Genomic DNA, 14413 nt, shown 5'->3' with positions numbered 1-14413 from the left:
GCTCTGCCAAGGGAATTTGATGTGATGTCTTTTTGAGGAATACAAACTTTTATCGATATAATATGAAAACAAGGCGTTTTGGTGCAGGTTCTGCACCTTCCTTGTGTTCATCTGGGAAACCAGTATATACAGTTATATATCAAAACACTGGAATACTTTATAATACAGAATATTTAGCAAAAGTGCTTTTTTATTTTTTTAAATGCATTGTATCAATAAATAGAATTTGGTTGCAACTGTGTGCAAACCCTTTAAGGATCTCTTGTAATTTTTATCATGTTTCTGAGAGTACATGTCCATTAACACTAGAAGACAAACATAGAAGAAAAAATCAATGATTAATGTTCAGTATGCAGGGGAACAGGCAGAGACGTGGCTTTGTTAGTGATGGATATCATGGTGGTGTTTTTGTCATTATGTCCTTACGTGCTCTATCTCTCACTCTGAAAACTGCTAGGGACACAAGATTTTTCGTGAGATATTATAGAACTGTGCAGCCTTTACAAAACAGATAGCACAACATGAAACCGAGAAACCTTAGGGCCAGAGCACCGCGGAAGATACGGCTGCAGCACCGGAATGACGGTGATATCCTTTTCACGGGCTGCTTAAAATGTATTAAGTTTCTTATTGTACTCCAAATAAATAAATTGACCTTAATCTCTAATCATGATTGTCCATGTAGCTAATGGAAGGATTAGAAGAAATTAAGCCCTTCTGCCAAGAGGCCTGCTTTATGGGCTTCAGAAGAATACATTTAGCACACTGAATAATAGATTATTGATGTTCGTCCATAAATGATTATATATTGAGGTCTTTTTAATTAAAAGAATAAAACCGGTCAAACATTTTCTACGAGTTAGCAACTGAAAGAATGTTTTATGCCTATATCACAACCACAATGGTCAATCCTTCCTTTAAAATGCCATTAAAACCACATTTTTATCATAAACCTGATAGAAAACTCTATTATGATTACGTTGGAATAATCAGACCCTTGTCATACATCTCACCATTCTTAGCTAGCAACGGTTCAAACCCAGATCAAACCTCCTTGAGGACCACAGGGCAATTGAGGCCCTTGTGTGACGTAATATTCTGCCCCAATATATTTAAACATATATATTATCCAAAAGATTAGTATTTATCCTAGAACACCATCAGTTTTATTCCTACTTTCTAAAAAGTAAATTATGTAAGTGATATGAAGAAAAAGGCTATGGTCACACTATCAGTATTTGGTCAGTATTTTACATCAGTATTTGTAAACCAAAACCAGGTGAGGAACAATCGGAGGAAACGTATAATAGAAACACGTCACCACTTCTGCATTTTTCACCCACTCCTGATTTTGGCTTTCAATAACTGATGTGAAATACTGACCAAATACTGAATGTGTGAACGAGATTTAGAATTACTCCCTGATCTCGCTACTCCAATATCTTCTTAGAGACTGAATTAGCCAGAGGATGACTTTCTGTCCCTTTATTCCCATTCATTCCAACTATCACATTCTTTGTAATGTCTGCACACTACAGTGCTACATCTCTTAGGAAAGCATCATGTTTTCCTTCTTGTCTCATGGTTGATAGGCTTTAATTTTTCTAACTCACTTGCTGATTATGAGTGAAGCATGACAAGCGACACCCACCATAATCACTACTCTAGTTAACTGGTGTCAATCACACAAAGTGTCTAAAGTAAATAGTTTCCAACTATATCTTGAGTAGGTATCTCAATGTATATTCCGAGTCTCCCAGCCCTTTTTACCATCTACATCTTGCACTACAGCTTGCTTAAATATCCAGTCTATTTTAAATACAATGACAGAATTATTCAGTGGTTCAAGTATATTTTTACGTAAGCCTTACCTTTTTGCTCTTATTTGTATCAGTATCCAAAATTTCTCAGAACTTGATATATTTTTTTCTATGGCATTTTCCTTAAAGAGAGGCTGTCAACAAAATTTCATCATGTAAAGTAGACATGGCTGTAACGGTGCTGTAATACTGATTAAATTGACACCTTCAGTGAAGAAATCCGCTTTGTGGTTCTTCTTTAATCACCATTTAAAGTTCTCTAATAATTAGATTTCGGTGCACAGGGGCCGGACTGTGCACTGTGTCTTATCCTCCTCCCTGTCTGTGATTCCCTGGCCCCTCTACCTGCCTCTGGCCTGTGAAAGACTTCCCTCCTTTATTTGAAATCTCAGCAGTGACCTGTCATTCACAGATGGGAGGCAGGCAGAGGGGCTGGAGAATCACAGACAGGGAGGAGGAGAAGACACAGTGCACAGTCCAGCCCCTGTGCACCGAAATTCAATTATTAGAAAACTTCAAATGCTGATTAAAGAAGAACAACCAAGCCGATTTATTTACCAAAAGTATCAATATAATCAGTATCACAGCCCTATAAAAGCCATGTCTTTACAATTACAATTTTCTCTTTAAGCATATTGAAATTGAGTTTTGCAGCTTTTTATTGCTACTTTTTCATTTTTTATTAAAAGCTTTTTTTACAGTACTGGCAAAATCTATGAGATTTTAGAAATCTCATGCATACGACTGGTTATTTTTCCTGACTGAATCGGAAAACTGCTGTGTTTTTTTTTAATCTGCAGCATATTGATTCTTCCAGTGTTTTTGCAGCATTTTTGCAATGTTTTTTCACTGATAGAAAGCAATGAGAATGTAAAAAAATGCATTTTTCACAGCGTTTTCACTTCATTTTTAAAGTGTTTCTGAGAACAAAGCTGACTACATTAAACATGTGCTGTAGACAAAGCACACATGTAATCGGCATCCAAAAACGCTGCAAAAAGTGTAAAAAACCCAGCGGAAAAACACCATGAAAATACTGAAACATGGGTGTTTTGAAAGCAGCATTTTTCCTGACGAGAGTAGGTTTTGTCTGTGGAAATAAAAGAAGCAAAAACGCTGCATATAATCATAGCCTTACACTGTTTGGAGGGGCTGGTCAGTATTTTTGTATTTATCTATATATCTATCTGTATCTATCTATCTGGGCAAACACATACAGTGTAATATATTACATAAAACCTTAAATAACTTAGTTCATGATGTCTGAAATTATAAAAAATCCACTCTGCATTAATTATTTAAGCATTTCATATAAATGTTGTATTACACCCGTCGGGCTACTTCCTGTGTTCACAGATACACATAATGCAATTATCACATGAAGACTTCTAGCTCTTCATGTTATCACATGACAAAAGGGTGAAGGCAATGTAAATTATCTGACGTAGTAAACTGAATAAGGTGAGAACAGTAAATAATAAATTAATAATAAACCTGTGGAGTCATCCTCATTAGATTAGAGAAGCGTTATTTTTCCTGCAGGGTCTTCTTCAGTAGGCTTATGAATCATCCCTATTATATATTATCACTTTTAATTGATCTATCTATCTATCTATCTATCATCTATCTATCTATCTATCTATCTATCTATCTATCTATCTATCTATCTATCATATATCTATCTTTCTATCATCTATTATCTATCTACCTATCTATCTATCTATCTTTCTATCCCATATCTATCTATTTTTATCTATCTATTTATCTATTTATCTATTATCTATCTATCTATCTATCATCTATCTATCATCTATCTATCTATCTATCTATCTATCTATCTGCTATATATCTATTATCTATCTATCTATTATCTATCTATCTATTATTTATCTATCTATCTTTCTATCTATCTACCTACCCATCTCTCATTATCTATCTCCTCATATATTTATACATATACAGTAATAAAAACATTAGAATTTTTGTTTCTTTTGCCAAAGAACTGGATCATTACATTCATTTTAATTACTTTGATAGTAAATTACTGGATCCATCGAGGGTCTAAAAATCTAGAAAACATAATATTAGATAAAAATAGTATAATCCGTTATTAGCAAGGAAACTGCATAGTATATCTGCACTGTCATAGCTAGGAGACTCTGGTGGTTGTGTGTAGACTGTTTATACATAGATATGGCTGAACGAATGAAAAAACCCAGTGAGCCTTCTATCACTCTCCAGTTATCAATTAATTTATATTATACCATTTCCCTTACATAATAATCATCACTGCTGTGCTGTCAAACATTTTCTGTAGAGTTTCTTCAATGTTTTAAGACTTTCTCTCCCTATGTCTTTTGCTGTGAGCTGTGACGTCCTCTCACTATGCAGATTCACCGTAAAATGTCTGCTGCATTCCCTGCTTCTGCTTTTATATAGGTTTAGTATAAAATACGGAGTGCATACACTTGTTGAATGAAAGGTGCAAGTGGAATGGGAATGGAGTCCCGAGTAGTAATAAGAGGAATATCCACTGCACAATCAGTTAATGCAAGTATAAAAGTTTATTGAATACAGTGCACAGTAGTGATAAGTTAATAGTGCTCCTTGGGTGCGAACAGCGTGATGTTTCGATTTGAAAAAGTTTTTTTTAAACCATAGCTGGTTGGAGGCCACTTGTGGGCATGGACTTTTCCTACAGTGCTATTCAGCGCTTGGTGATTGATGCCTCCTGATTGGCTGTGCTATACCATGTGAAGTAATACTGCATTATATGGAAGCCATGTTACATGTAAGTAACATAGGGGACTTAGTTAATACTATTTTGATCAAAAAGTGTAAAAGCCATCCCATCGCTACAAGGTGTACCCAATTGGGATGGTCTTATCATGTCTCAAGTATTAAATGCTTACCTTGTGTCAGCCAACATCAAACTAGATAAGAGCAGAAGAGGACATCCGTTCATGAAAAGTTATGCAGGCTGGTTTTATGTAGGCTTTAATAGTCCTTCCTGATTGGCTGTGCTATAACATGTGATGTGGTACTACAAGGCCTTATAGGGAAGTCTGGCCACGCCCAAGGTCATGTGATCCTTCAATGGTCGATGCAGTTTCTTGCAATGTGTGATATGGCAGTGGCCATTTAAGGCTATTGACTAGTCACAAATTTTTCTAAATCTCCAGGTTCAGTAAGTTCTTAAAAATTTGTCACAAATTTGCATCAAATCGATTCACACATTCCTATTTATTGGAATAATACAAGTAATTAAATGCTAAGTAATACATCTTGCATGTTCTTCCTACTGGAAAAAATCAGAAGACAGACAAGAAAAGTTGTTCATTTCATTCTTTTTTGTTATTTTCCCCAAATAATATGATTATCACTAGACAACAATTAGACATGATTCTATTTGACGGCAGTGATTGTTTTCCTCTTAATTTGTGGATTATTTAGAAGCTTAGTAAATAATTGCTTCATTTTATGGCTTAGTATGCGGCAGTTCTTTGTTACATTAAGAATGCATACTGAATGAAGATCCTTTGGACTTTCTGATGCAGTTGGGTTATTCTCCCTTCGGGGTATCTATTTTCATTCCTCAAAGAATACACAGAGCTGTGGGCTGCAATCCAGACATCTATAATGCATAACCGCTCGGCAACGATTTCTTTTTCCAAAATCTGATACTACCAGTGATATCACATAGGCAACACTTAAACTGAAAAATGGAGGTAAAAGCTGGCGCATTTTCCTCAGTCCCTTGCGTATCGGCATCCGGATTGTTTTTGATGTCTTAGCATAGTTGAAAAAAACTGGGCCGGGTCAGATATACAAGGTTATTTGTTGATATGTCAAGATATACACAACTAAAAAGAAAAAAAAAGTTCTTACATATAGAGTGCTAAATGGAGTCTCTGAGGATTATACCCCATGATCTCTGTTGATTTCTAAAGATTTTTTCATAATCCCCTTTAAAGGAAACTCAGAGTCTTTGATATCTCAAAACTAATTAGATGTGTATTAAAATTAGCAGCATGTGGGATTTTGTTACAGTAGAATGCTATAGAACATTCTTCGAATTGTAATGGGTGATCATGAGTTTTGTGTCAGCTATGAACTGGTTTATTTTTTTTTAGTTCTCCACACTGATATCATTTTCTTTATTATTGTACATGTAATGCAAGGCCGAGACAATATAAGCTATTGTTGTAAGCTTTGACAGCACCTGTCCACATTATAACTTTCTACAGTCGAAAGTTTTGAACCAGGGTCACTCTAATAGATGGTTACCAAGAAAGTCGGAGCCACCGAGCACAGAAATCAATATTAGTCTTTGTATTAAAAAATATAACAAAGTTCAGCTCAGATTAGGAGTATATTTATTTTGCCATAGTTAAGAGAAACCATATATATATATATATATACAGTACAGACCAAAAGTTTGGACACACCTACTGATTTAAAGACTTTTCTGTATTTTCATGACTATGAAAATTGTAAAAACTATGAATTAACACATGTGGAATTATATACTTAACAAAAAAGTGTGAAACAACTGAAATTATGTCATATTCTAGGTTCTACAAAGTAACCACCTTTTGCTTTGATGACTGCTTTGCACACTCTTGGCATTCTCTTGATGAGCTTCAAGAGGTAGTCACCGGGAATGGTCTTCCAACAATCTTGAAGGAGTTCCCAGAGATGCTTAGCACTTGTTGGCCCTTTTGCCTTCACTCTGCGGTCCAGCTCACCCCAAACCATCTCGATTGGGTTCAGGTCTGGTGACTGTGGAGGCCAGGTCATCTGGGGTAGCACCCCATCCTCTCCTTCTTGGTCAAATAGCCCTTACACAGCCTGGAGGTGTGTTTAGGGTCATTGTCCTGTTGAAAAATAAATGATGGTCTAACTAAAAGCAAACCGGATGAAATAGCATGCCGCTGCAAGATGCTGTGGTAGCCATGCTGGTTCAGTATGCCTTCAATATTGATTAAATCCCCAACAGTGTTACCAGCAAAGCCCCCCCACACCATCGCACCTCCTCCTCCATGCTTCATGGTGGGAACCAGGCATGTAGTGTCCATCCGTTCACCTTTTCTGCGTCGCACAAAGACACGGTGGTTGGAACCAAAGATCTCAAATTTGGACTCATCAGACCAAAGCACAGATTTCCACTGGTCTAATGTCCATTCCTTGTGTTCTTTAGCCCAAACAAGTCTCTTCTGCTTGTTGCCTGTCCTTAGCAGTGGTTTCCTTGCAGCTATTTTACCATGAAGGCCTGCTGCACAAAGTCTCCTCTTAACAGTTGTTGTAGAGATGTGTCTGCTGCTAGAACTCTGTGTGGCATTGACCTGGTTTCTAATCTGAGCTGCAGTTAACCTGCGATTTCTGAGGCTGGTGACTCGGATAAACTTATCCTCAGAAGCAGAGGTGACTCTTGGTCTTCCTTTACTGGGGTGGTTCTCATGTGAGCCAGTTTCTTTGTAGCGCTTGATGGTTTTTGCAACTGCACTTGGGGACACTTTCAAAGTTTTCCCAATTTTTCGGACTGACTGACCTTCATTTCTTAAAGTAATGATGGCCACTCATTTTTCTTTACTTAGCTGCTTTTTTCTTGCCAAAATACAAATTCTAACAGTCTATTCAGTAGGACTATCAGCTGTGTATCCACCAGACTTCTGTACAACACAACTGATGGTCCCAACCCCATTTATAAGGCAAGAAATCCCACTTATTAAACCTGACAGGGCACACCTGTGAAGTGAAAACCATTCCCAGTGACTACCTCTTGAAGCTCATCAAGAGAATGCCAAGAGTGTGCAAAGCAGTCATCAAAGCAAAAGGTGGCTACTTTGAAGAACCTAGAATATAAGACATGTTTTCCGTTGTTTCACAATTTCTTGTTAAGTATATAATTCCACATGTGCTAATTCATAGTTTTGATGCCTTCAGTGTGAATGTACAATTTTCATAGGCATGAAAATACAGAAAAATCTTTAAATGAGAAGGTGTGTCCAAACTTTTGGTCTGTACTGTATATATATAATGTATTGCTACGTCATTCCATTATTAATTTATTACTTTGGACAATTCCTTTTTGTTACAAGGGTTCCCGAATAATTTAAAAGCAATGTAACTCATGGCTCAGGGCATAGTGATCAGCACCAATCTCTGGTTAAACCTGATAGCAAGTGTATAATTTCCCTGCAGTGCACCCAGAGGAGAAATTAAGTATTACACAAAAAGTAATAGTCTATTTATGCAATACACATACATGCTTAGTCATCTAAAACAAGAGAAGCTTTTTGTTACCACTTTCTGCTTTGGCTTATAGATAAGGATTCTTAATATAAGACACCTAGGTATAAACTTGTAATTTCCTACTAGGGCATTTCAAAATTAGTTTTCCAAAATAAATGACTCTGATAGCATTTATTACTCTATGGACAATTGGAGAATTCTCTAGGCAAGCATTGATTACAGTATAGGCAACAATTTTGACTTTAGTTTTAGAACTTCTAAAAGATCCAATTTTAAACTTTTCTGTTTTTATGTAGTTGGGGAAAATTAGAATACTAAACATACTAACTTAATATATGTTACGTTCTGATGCCAGAAATAAGCAGACAAGAAAAGCATGATAGAAAAAAAAGTTGGAAAACAATAGAAATTACAACAAGCAATCAGTATTCAGAAGGCAGTTCCAATGTTTCGGTGGTTGAAGGGGAACTGAAACCCTGTGCTACTGTAAAAATGTCAACGGTTCTTCCTCAACCATAAATGTGGATCGAGTGATTTATCTGCTAGAAGATATACAATGCTCTCCTCGCCAATGGCTCATGTATATAACAATAAGTGTAGCTATTGTGATTTATATTCCATAAGTTACATAAGGGTCTATTTTTCTGGTAGCATTTTTCAGAATTATAGCTTGGAGATTGTCATAACGATAGCTCTTTCCCATTTTGGAGGTGCTACTAAGCATTTCCATGTTATTCAGGTCATGTTTCCTGCTGAATGGCATCACCTTTACAATACAGATTCATTCATTAAGTGTGCATAAAAAATGGCATTTACCTGCTGCGTATATAAAATTGAATTGATATTGGAGCCAGGATATTATCTAATGCACAGTTTTTGCATGTCATACTTTAGCAATATAAGGTAGAGTCACGAACAGATGTGTTTAGCACTGTCACTTATTTTTGGGGGGCATTTTGTTTTGACTAGGCTCACTGTACATCACAAGTTTCCTGGTTGATATATTGCAGCTATTTGTTTGAAATGCATCCTTTATTGGGACAATCAATAGATACCATTCATGTAAAATTAACAAAGAAGTAAGCAAAATGCATCATCTCACATTCATTTTTCAGTTTGTTAGGTTACTTTGCATACATGATCACATTTTTTGAAATTCGGATTCACCAGATTCGACACATTTTTCCCCAAAATTTGATTTACAGTGTGTTAGGTGTCGAGTTCCCGCCACTGCATAAGGGGAATCTCGACCCATCTCCGCTGCGGTCTCCCATTTTCCTCCAGCCGCAGTGGAGCTTGCTCAGCGAAGACGTCGGTCCCAGCCTCTGGCTCAGCCTGATACTGTTCGGATGGTTACGGCTGCCTTTCCAGGCTCTGCTTCTGTAGCCAGCACAGGTCAGCGGTGAGCTGGCTTTACTGAGACCAATTCCTACTTTTCACACACTGAGCATGCCCACGGGAGGACCTCTCATTGGAGGTCGGTGGTCACATGCTCAGGTCATGTAGCAGCTCCTATTGGTCCACAAGGAAGGTCCTCAAGAGCTGCAACTATAAAAGGTTCGCATGGCCGCACGGCCATGCGCTAGTATCAAATATGTTTGGCTAATGCCAGGGGATACTCTACCACTCTGTCGTATGTGGTGTGAGTCTGTTTAGTTCTGGGGCTGTACACTCAGGCAGGCAGCTAGCGTCAGTGGGAGCAATTAGCCTTTGGCTTTGCATCTGGTCTCAGAGCAAGCACAACCCTGGTCAGGGTAATAGTTTGTGTACAGCGCGTTCTGTGAGGTAACAGAGATCGCTTCCAGTTCACACAGGGTGAAGCTTAACCCACGTGTGAGCTTATAGTCTATCCGCCATTACTTTGCAGCAGGTGTCCCTGCATGGTCGACCCCGGGCTGTGAACGCACCTTGTAGCTACCTATATATACTCAGTGCGTTCCGCTAGCCCTAACACAGTGAATCTATTTGCCAAAAATCGCAGTGCTGCAAGCCTCCAAGAGCCCTAAAAAGACAAATGTAATACTTTGAGGTCCTTTATACCTATATCCATACCTTTTCAAGCTTTAGTAATGTGAAGGTGAAACCACCATGAAAACAGATGGTATCTTAGTAGTAACTAGCAGCCCTTATAATAACAAAGTGCACTGACAGACTTTTCATGTTTTTGTTTTAATTTTTAATGAAAAAAATATCCCTCTGTCATTTGTGATTGAGCAGAACGTTCTGTGCAGAACACTGAATCAAACTGACGGTGTCACTGCCAGAAGTAACATAATTCTGCTGTTACCGAGATGAGTGATGTGTCATATATTCCACCAAGCCCTTCACTTTCTCTCCACTAATATGCTTGCCTTAGTCAAAGGAGAGCAAGAGTGACTTGCATTTGGTATAACTGCTTCCCAGTTGCCTGGTTCTAATGGTGACAGTTGTGAATATGCTGCTGCTAGTAGCTTCCACATTATTAGCTGGGGTATATTTTTTTCTTCCCTTTTTTACACTGCCCCATTCATCCTTTGTCATTACTACTTTTTCTGTTACCATACATTTGGTTTTGATATTATTATTATTGCCTGTTATTTTTATTTTTTTATATTTATTTTGGTATACTCATATATCTGCATTATAATAATCTTTATTTGTATATATCAAGTCAACAATGGAATTTTGTTTCTTATTAGTTGTAATCATGAAATGTTTTGTTTTTATTAATAAATTATATAGACATACGAGTTAGGTGAGCACATCTCTTCTTGCATTGTCTTTTCTCTTGGTTTTGTCCTATTACATCTTAATACTGATGCAGCACCCTTGGTTATATTATAGGTATCTTCTTTTGCTATATAAGAGTAGAAGGATAGATCTGCCTTTTTTCTTGTAGTTGGGCTATGTTTGGTACTTTAGCTTTACCCTATTCATTTAAAGTGGACTTTTCACCACATTTTACATGTTGAACTGCACACAGAATGTATTAATGGCTGAAGAGCAGATGAAAACTTTTTTTTATTTGCATTTCACCAATCGTTTGTGGAGATACTAGAAAACAAAGTATTTGGCAAATGAAAAGTTAATTAAGCCATGAGGGCGTTATCAGAGGGTTTTAACTGGGAACATGGACTTTTCCTCTTTACTACAGCAGTCCTGAGTGTCATTATTGATACTTTTGAGCTTTCATTTTCTGGCAGTCTATGTGGGGGAAGAGTTACTATCACTGAGTTTAGCTGTGTCATATTACAAACCCATTTATCAACACTTCTTACATAGTGCTGCCAGCTCAGCTATACTGCCCCTCCCTCGCACAGACGGCTAGGAGATGAAAGTTGAAAAGTGTCAGTTATGATGCTCAGGACTGCTGTGATCACAGCAACTTGTAATTGCTCTGCAGTAAGATCAGGTTGTCTGTCATTATATGTCTCCTACAGGAGTAGCCTGTTCTTAACTATAGCAGGAGGTGTGTTCTTCATTCTCCCAAGGTACACTGCCTACTTATGATTGGACAACCTCATATAGAGGGAAGAAGCAAACGCCTCCAGTGAAAGGTTTCTGATAACACCTACTTGGACTAAACAAAAATTTACTTATTAGGTACCAAGTACTTTGATTGCTAATATCTCGTTAATAGAGAGGCAGAATAAAAAAACAACATTTTATTCTCCTCTTCAGCCACTATTAAATTGTGGTCCTTTTTAAATACCAGACAGACCATATCCAATGTAACCCCTGTTTGTGGGGATAAAATTAATCCTGCTTTCTCATTTGATACTACTCCTTTACTAGCTGCACCAGCATGTAGAATTTTCTGCTTTTTGACTCATAAATATAAACATATAAAACAGATTAGGACTTTAAGTAGAGTAGGGGTTAAATAAGAAATACAGAATATTGTTTCTTTTAAATTTTTTTTATTTTTTTGCAAAGCATAGAAAAATTTATTAAATTAAATCTTGCTTAAAAATGGTGTTATATCAAACTTTCTTCCACAATAAATTACTTTATAACCTGCCTGCATATGGTAAATTGGATTTTGCGCTTTTTGTGCTCATTTCTTGCAGCCTTAGAAATCGAAGCAATGGAGCTGGTCCCTTTGCTGTAATTAAGAGTGAGGTACTGAGAAATGTGCCTTCTATTGACTTCCATGCTCACAAGAAGCTACCTCAAAAAATAATGGTTTCTAAATGTCATTAAAACTTAGACATGTTTGATAAATTAGACTTTTTATTTGAGTATTATAGTGTAGTCTCATTTGCGAGAGTTCATTCATGTAATGGGCAATAGCTAAACTGAAGCGCATTGATGCAATGTAAACAAAATAATTGTACTGTCTATTGCCACCAAGGTCCCATGGGAATGTGAGTGTTAATAAGGCCTTGTTAAATCTGCTTCTACTTGTTTGCGGATGCTCAGTCTATTCTTATGTAGCCAATATTCCCAAAGGAAATCGTAGCTGATTGAACTTGGTCTACTTTTACAAAGTCTAATTCTTTCAACTTTAAATTTAGAAATTTCCATCTTAAAGCAATATATTCTACGACCTGTGCCGTGTCATTAGCACATTCACATTTAGCACTTACAAACACTTATTCATTAGTTTCTTCTCACATTAGGGCCCTCCAACCACTTCCATTTCTGGATCTTTTTGAATGATGACCTAAGCGGATCTTATTAATTGACACAGGAATAGTGTTGAGCGATACCTTCCGATATGCAAAGGTATCGGTATCGGATTGGATCGGCCGATACCGGCAAAATATCGGATCTCGCCGATACCGATACCCGATACCAATGCATATCTATGGGACACAAGATATCGGAATGGTTCCCAGGGTCTGAAGGAGAGGAAATAAAGAATAAAAATAAAAAATATTGATATACTCACCCCTCCGGCGGCCCCTGCTCTTAGCGGTGCCTCCGTTCCTAAGAATGCCGAGTTAAGGACCTTCGATGACGTCGCGGCTTGTGATTGGTCGCGTGACCGCTCATGTGACCGCTCACGCGACCAATCACAAGCCACGACATCATCGCAGGTCCTTCACTCACTCACTCTTAGGAACGGAGGCTGTCGGTTGCAGCGGTTACAACCAGGGCGCGTCAGAGGGTGAGTATATCCCTATTTTTTATTTTTATTCTTTATTTTACACATGAATATGGATCCCAGGGCCTGAAGGAGAGTTTCCTCTCCTCCAGACCCTGGGAACCATACACTGGGAACTTCCGATTCCGATTTCCGATATCACAAAAATATCGGAACTCGGTATCGGAATTCCGATACCGCAAATATCAGCCGATACCCGATACTTGCGGTATCGGAATGCTCAACACTACACAGGAAAGAAAAAATATATAGAAAATGTGGATAGTTAACAACCACTATGGAATTGTAATTCCAGTCCGGAATGTGACAATGTACAGTACCTCCTACTGTATTTTTATGCTAATAGGTCAATTATTTATATTTTTTACGCTATTATTCAAATTTGGCTATTTCCAAGTGATCATGAAAACAAATGTCCAGATTCCTATGGATCTAGAGATAGAATGGGCTGTAACTGGGCAAGAATGGCATTTCCTACATGGAAGAGAACACTCCTCCCTAATGGTCACTCTAATGAAATTTATCTACCAAATCTTTTCAATGATCGTAGATGGTTTAAAACATAGTTCTCGGGATATGGCTTCTTAGGTCTGCTCATATTTAATCTCCCATAATTGGATGCAATTTTTTTGGGGGGGGCATACAGAAAAGGTTCTTTGAATTACCGTTTATTTTTCCCCTATCAGAATCAGTATCTGAAATCCCCTGGACAGACAAAGCTACCACATCAATACACTATTAATATCAATAATATGTACAAATTAATTCATTAATGTTTTCACCAACAAAATTGAAAATTAAATTCTACTTACTGTATGTACTGTATACATCCATGGTTCAGATCCACAATAAGATGTTCGTAGACTATTTTGGGCCCATACTGTTCTACATTACATTGGACACCCAGAGGATTGGGTTAAACATTGGGGTCCATGCAAATTCCATTGCCAAGTGCATGAGCTTAAAAGGGAATCATTCAGAAGTTTTTTGGCTAACCAAAATCACAACTACCACTTGAGTTCTTTTCTTGCAGTCTCCAAAGTTGTCGTTAGAATTTCCAGTTGATGTGCCACTGTTCACTCCAAATGGTATTTAGGTCTAGAGATACCTCGAGTCAAATTAAGCTGTTTATGCCTTATCCCCACCCTATATAGCTTTTTGATATCAATGAAGACTGTTCACAAGGTTGTCCTCTACTGATGGATAGGCTAAATGTGCTGCAACCTTCACAGCTCCATCCGATGGAGTT

The 14413-nt window shown here is 37.5% G+C and overlaps 1 protein-coding gene across 14 annotated transcripts in view; it reads left to right on the top strand.

Annotated features, from left to right (window-relative positions):
- Positions 1-14413, top strand: part of NRXN1 (neurexin 1) — a 1786277-nt gene that overhangs the window by 1245064 nt on the left and 526800 nt on the right. The gene's annotated exons all lie outside the window — the stretch shown is intronic.

Source organism: Ranitomeya variabilis, chromosome 2 (genome assembly GCF_051348905.1).
Source record: "Ranitomeya variabilis isolate aRanVar5 chromosome 2, aRanVar5.hap1, whole genome shotgun sequence".
Lineage (NCBI taxonomy): Eukaryota > Metazoa > Chordata > Amphibia > Anura > Dendrobatidae > Ranitomeya > Ranitomeya variabilis.
The sequence above is the reverse complement of the archived record's forward strand: the minus strand, read 5'-3'. Positions and strand labels throughout refer to the sequence as shown.